The sequence below is a fragment of the Coenobita brevimanus genome, chromosome 45, assembly GCF_032717465.1.
Source record: "Coenobita brevimanus isolate Jiangsu-jjx chromosome 45, ASM3271746v2, whole genome shotgun sequence".
Lineage (NCBI taxonomy): Eukaryota > Metazoa > Arthropoda > Malacostraca > Decapoda > Coenobitidae > Coenobita > Coenobita brevimanus.
In genome coordinates, this window is record NC_136998.1 from 37002661 (window position 1) to 37009793 (window position 7133).

The following is a 7133-nucleotide window of genomic DNA, read 5'->3' on the forward strand; positions in this document are numbered from 1 at the left end:
CACCAAAAGACTGTGTTCTCTTCATAACCTTCGAACATTGAGGACGATTGCTGTATGACGATGATGATTGCTGTATAGATGACAATGATTGTTGTATGACGACGACGACGACGATTGTAGTGCAGTTCCTACAGTGCTAATGTGGTGAGGTGACGAGATGTGTGGCGGCACTGTAGGTAAGCTACGAGTCTAGTCTGACTGTTCAGACAGGATGCCAGATAACACCTTATGCTCTCTCTTTGGCTTTGAAGGATTGTTTTTTTCCTTTACTTGTTTCTTGGGAGCCATTTTTCACTTACACAATGAGGTACAGTAGAGTTGTAAACACAAGAAGAGCGACGACGACTTAAGTAACGAGCTGATTGGTGTTTACAATAAGACTGGCGGAGTGGCGGGAATGCCCATGAGTGTGGGTATGCTAACTCTAGCTACAGATGAAGTGCGAGTTCCACGCCAATTTCAAATTAAGTTACAGTGTATAGTACAGTATTAAAATAAGTTTGATCTGCGGAAACTTAAATCCATGGATGCAAATTCCGTGAATAAGAAGGGTCTACTGTAATTAAATTTCTGTATACGGTGGTAGGTGGGGGCACTCACCATCCACTCACTCAATGTAGTGCTGCTTTCAGGTGTCTGACCTTTCCTCTTCTCCCTCCTTTCCTTCCTTCCTCTTCTGTCTTTCTTTACTTCACCTGTGGGTGACTTTATACTCCCTCTTTTGTCTTTCTTTCCTTCATTTTTTCCTCCTCTTCTGCCTATGGGTGATTCTACACTGAGTTACAAGCCAAATGGTTTTGTGTGCACCAGGAAACCATTTACTACGTTTGGTGGTAACCATATAACCAAATTATGGCACCTGGTGGTTTAGTGGGTAATTGTGGTGCTCCAATCGAATTGAACTGGTGAAGGTTTATATCCAAGGGGTGGTTGGGGTTATTGCTCACGTAATGCCATGCAGGGATGAGTAAGGCTGGTCACTCTCATCTTAAATGTCAGGACCAACATGCCTAGCCCCAGGCTCCTACGCTTCTCCTGGGGCAAGGTAGGATTGGATGATGGATGGATGGATGAAATTTGTGTGATATATGGTAGTTGACCATTATGCATCATAATAAGGAAGTTTCCTTTGCATATGGGTAGTAAATTCCTTGACAAGGCTGATTTGGGGGGGGAAAAAAGAAATGCTTAATCAGATAGGACGCTGGAAGGTCTCCTTTTTAAGAACAATGTTACATAAGTGGTAGGTGGGGGTGCTCACCATCCACTCACTCGATGTAGTGCTGCTCTCAGGTGTCTGCCCTTTCCTCTCTCCCATCCTTCTTTCTTTCCATCCTGTTCTTGTCTTTCCTTCATTCTTTCCATGTCCTGCCTGTGGGGGACTTTACACTCCCTCTTCTGTCTTTCTTTCCTTCGTTCTTTCCTCTGTTCTGCCTGTAGGTGACTCTACACAGTGACAAGCCAAATGGTTTCCTGTACATCAGGAAACCATTTGCTATGCTGAGTGGTAACCATATAACCAGATTATGGTGCCTGGTGGTTGAGTGGGTATTTAAGGTGCTCCAATGGGATTGAGATGGGGTTTATTGCTCACAAAATGCCACTCAGGGATGAGTGAGGCTGGTCACTCTTATCTTAAATGTCAGGACCAACTTGCCAAGCCCTGGGTTCCTATGCTTCTCTTGGGGCAATGTAGGATTGGATGATGGATGAACGTTACATAAGGTAATTGATCATAAATTTGCTGAAACCCCACCCTGAAGCAAATCATTAAGAGGACAGACATGTGTATAACTCTACTTTTACTGTTAGTGTGAACATTTTTAACCCCTTACCTTATCCCATTGGCTGGAAATGTCTGGACAGGGGAGGGGAGGGGAGAGACTACTGTATGGTTATGGGCTGAAGGGGTTTGATGTTTTCAGAAACATTTTTAAAGTGTGGATTATGTATGTGGGAGCTTTGTTTTGTGTACAAACGCTTTGTGGCCCTCTGGCCACTCAGCACTAGCTTTAGTGAGAGCTGTTTCTAGACCATGCTTCACTTTGCTTGAAATCAGTTATTTATATGTTGACTCCGGAGCAAGTGCTACGGCCCTGTTGGTCTGTTCAGCTGTAAAATCAGTGGGAACAATTAGGAATCGAAACACTTAGAAAATTTCAGTCAGTGTGAAAGTGAATCAGTCCTGTTTGTGTCCCAAGTGCAGCCGTCCTACCATGTTTAATAGAAGTCTTTTTTCCAGTTTCGACTGTACTGCACACTGACACAAGCCCAGGATTTTAGTAGTGTATAAAGTACTGATCAACTGATCAGGTCAGATGTGGGTGAGGAAGTGGGTCCATTATGATGTGGCAGGGGTAAACCAGCTCTGCTGTCGGGCCCTGCTGTGGATGTGGCTGATTGCACTGCGCAGTTGATCCTCGTGTGATGAGGATCAATCCCTTCTCCCCTTGAAGCTAAGATATGAGTAAATGTGTGTGCAGATGAGTAAATTGGGAGTGTATCGTCCTGTCTCGGCTACCCCCTTTTTCTGGGGGGGGGGGGGAGCAGCTTAGGTATATAGATTATGTAGATAGATATAGTACTGTATATGGTAAAATGAAGTGTAAGGCTGAGAGAGTACTTCAGGTGAGAGGAGTACAGTATCGGTACTTTGTAACTTTATTTTGATGGATAGGATGATTGGCTTGAAAGATGAGAAAATCCTGCTTAAACTTTTTATGTGGATGATTATTTAGTAGTAAGTGACTAAACTACAGTGTCTTGGGCAAGGTGTAGAAATCTTTTTCAGAACATGCAGGCATAAGTGGGATGGACAGTGTAAGTAATAAAGAAGTTTATGAATGCTTTGGAAAGAGGCATGAGGAGGGAGGTGTGGGGAACTGAGTGGATACTGAGGGATATATATATATATAGAGAGAGAGAGAGATGGATAGGTAGTACAGTACGGATGTACTCAAGGAATGCACATAACAGTGGTGCCAAAATCAAGGGAAACGGGGTTGACTTAATGCTTGAAATGGAAAACTTTGTGTGATATGAAAGAGAATGGAGCAGTATACTGGCAAAAGAATGGGGCAAGGAACTTGGAAGTGCTTCTTGTGTCCACCCACCCTCTTGGAGAGTTCCAGGGAGAAAGTAGTCAGAGATGATAATCACGGGAGCAGATATTATCAAATCATCACAGAGGTTATGAAATCATAAGTATTGTAATATTGTAATTAGTCTATCTATCTATCTATCTATAGCCTGACGCCCTAATCCCGCAAAGGGTGGCCGCGGACAAAACGCCTCCAAGTCACTCTGTCACCCACCATTTGACTCCCCTCCCCCCAACTCACCCCCCCCTCCCTCATATACCTCTATCTATCGCCAGATGCCTTAATCCCGTAAGGGGTGGCCACAAACAAATCTCCTCCATGTTGCCCTGTCCTCTGCCATTTCATTGCCCTGCTCCCAGCTCACATCCCCCTTTCCCATATACCTCTCCACTTCATCCGTCCATCTCATCCTTGGCCTCCCCCTCCGCCTCACTCACTCTCCTCGTCAGTCTCTCGCTCCATCCTCTCCACATGTCCAAACCACCTCAGTGTGTTTCTCCTACAGTAGGATCTCGCTAATAATGTCTAATTGGTGCCAGAAAAATGCCATTATTAACGAAAAACTTATTTGCGTGACATTAAAATACATGTGTAAAGGGTTTATTGGTGCTGCCACTCCAGGACTTTTATCCACTTTTCCCACCTGGAGCCCTCCTATCACTACTTTTTTTTAGCTGAAATAATAAGAGTAGTTATTAAATCATCATAAGTAATATAAAACTCACCTTAAGGGAGTTATGAGGTGTTTGGTATGATGATTGTTTTGAGGCTTGCGCATGGATGCTACTGCAACGTACCCCCTGACCCCTCGCTGGCCTCATCCCCATTCCTGCCTCACATGCCAGGATCACCCACTTTCATCAACACTTTATCAAATCCCATAAAGTCAGAATCTTCAGGAAAGTCCCCAGTGTCATCATCTACTCAACCCTTCTCTGTTGTTCTTCCTTGGCAGGCTAGCTTTGTGAAAGGAAGTGAGTGATGAGTGACTGATGGCGGGCATTCACCCGATCGTTATGCCGTTTCTGGTATTTTCTTGAAATCTGATTTACAAGTCCAGTCATCAGTCATTACTGTAATTCTGATGGCTACTCTCTCTCTCTGTCTCAGCAGACTTGAGTTGTGGCTGGAGTGCCGCCAGGCATGTTTAATAGTTGCCAATGTTGTATTATTCCAGACACTGACAAAGAAATTTATGGCCAGTTGAATGTTATATTTCCAGAATGCTGCAACAGTCATTATACTGGGGGTTGCAGGTATACCAGGTAGAGCAGGTGAGTCACGTGGGGCTGTGGAGGTGGAGGGGGAGGCAGATTGTGAGTCAGGTAGGGCAGTGGAGATGGAGGGGACGGTGGCGGGCGAGTCAGGGGAGGTGGTGAGGGGAGGATCCTCCATCTCCTTGCTACTGCTCACATTTTCGGCGATTTCCTTCATCTCTTCTTGTTTGTTTGTTTCATCCCTTATCTTGTTATGGACATATTTGCAGTATAACAACTTGGCATTTGTGAAATAACCATTATTCATGTGAATCCAAACATTACTATAGAACAGGGTATGTATTCTACCTTACCGTCATTGCCGAAAATGTTATTGTTGAAGTCATCGTTGGTGAGATCCTACTGTAATGCTTCCTATCACATCCACACCACAATGCTCCAATTCACTTCCTCATTTGTTAGTGTGTCTCTCCATGTGACTCCACATACTCCTCTCAAATAACTAATTTCCACTGCTCTCATTCTTGACTTTGTCCCTCCAACCAGCTCAAAGCTTCACTTCCATATGTTAGAATTGGTATCACAAGACTGTCATGTAGTAGCTTTTTCACTTCCATGCTCACTTCCTTGTTTCTTATCACTGCTTTCAAGGAACTAGCAGCCTTTCTTCCCTGTTGCACCCTTTCAAGCATTTTACCCTCTAAACTTCCATCCTTACTCATCACACTACCCAAGTACTTAAACGTACTCACATTTTCCATTTCCTCATCATCCAGCCTCACTGTACATTCACAGACTTCTCTTCTCTCAAAGACCACAGCTACTTTTCCCTACATTCACCTTTATTTTTCGTTTCTTACACACACACCCAAACTCATCCACAACGCCTTGCAGCTCCCCTTCGTCATCACTTAACAACATAGTATCATCTGCAAACAACAGTACAGGTAGTTTCCAAACACTGCCCTCTCTCACTAGGGCCGCTCCAACATCCACTGCCCTACGTTGTATCTCTTTTATAACCCCATTCATATACAGATTGAACAACCATGGAGACATTACACATCCTTGTTTCAATCCAACCGTCAAATGGAAAAAGTAACTCAGTTCACTGTCCACACTCCTGCAGCCTTAGCACCCTCATACATACTCTTCACGGCCTTCAACAACTTCCAATCTACTCCATATATTCTTAATACTTTCCACAATCCTTGTCTATCCACCCTGTCATATGTTTTCTCCAAATCCTTGAAGGCTCCATGCAACTTCTTTCCTTTCTCTAGAAACTTTTCCACTAAAGATCTAAGAATGAATATGATCTACACAATCTCTTCCCTTCCTAAAACCTCCCTGTTCTTCTCCAACTAATTCCTGTGTTATTTCCCTAACTCTGTCGATAAGTATCGTACCATATACTTTTCCTGGTACACTAAGAAGACAAATGCCCCTATGATTACCACACACTTCTTTTTCCCCTTTTCCTTTGTATAGGGTAATAATTATGCCTGACTTCCAATCCTCTGGGACTGTACTTTCCTCCCAGGCTAATCTGCACATCTTGCACATCCATTCTACTACTATCTCTCCCCCATGCTTCAGCATTTCATCACACACACCATCAGTTCCTGGGGCTTTCCCCATTTTAATTTTATTCATTGCTTCCGCAGCTTCCATCCTACTGATTTCTTCTCTTCTCACATCCCTCCTTCTCCCAGCCATTCCCCAACCACTTATACTTGCATTACTTTCATTCTCTATGGTCAACAAATCCTTGAAGTGTTCTCTCCATCTGCTCATTTTTTCTCCCTTCTCCACTTGTAATCTACCACTTTTTATCTTTCACTCCCCAGCTAACTTCTTTGGCAACCTGTCTAACTTTCTTTACCTCTTTCCAGAACATTTTCTTACATTACCTCCACTTTACACTCAAATTCCTTCCAAATTCCTCCTCCACCCTCTTCTTACTAATCTTTTCACCTCTCTCTTCCTCCCTACATAGAACTCTCTCTTCCATCTCTCAACTTCCTCCACGCCCGTTTCTCATCCACTCACTATATGCTTTCTTTTGTGCCACAGCCTCTCTCACCTCTTCATTCCACCATGCTGTTCCCTGCACCCCCTTTCGTCTTCTCTTCATCCTACACACCCCCTCCCTTGCTGCACAGATTTCTTCTGTGAATATCTTGCACACACCTTCTACGTCCTCCATTTGTTCCAGTCCATATTTATCCAATCGCTCCTCCACTTCCCACTTATATTCTGCCTTTTTTCCATCCTCTTGTAACATTTCCACCCTCCTTGTATGTACTACTTCCTCCTGTCCATAGATCCATCATAGATCCATTACTGCTTATTATTAATATTTTAACCGCATCAGCAGAGGCATAAACGTTTTAGCTTCGTCATCATTGTCATATTGGCTTCATTCTCACTACTATGAACAGGGAGGAGATCACCTGGAAACAGGAAAAAGGAAACTGCGAAACTACACCTGTCATCTGTGTCCTGTGAAAATGGACCACACTTATTCAGTGCTTGCAAGAGTGATAACTTGTCAAATTCATCTTACAGGTGATGCAAAGCCACCTCAGAGCCCAAATGAAACCTTCTGATAGCAGCAAAAATAGAATGTCAAAGAGTCCTGTCCTCAGCAAGCTAGTGAAGCAAGACATGAAGTAAAACTACTGTACATGAAAAGAAATACATAAGCTTGAAATGAGGCAAAACTACTAAAATTAAGCCCTTGAAAATATATTAATACAGGCAAGCTACGGAAAAATAAAATTGTAGCACTACTTGACAAGTCTGTCAGAAT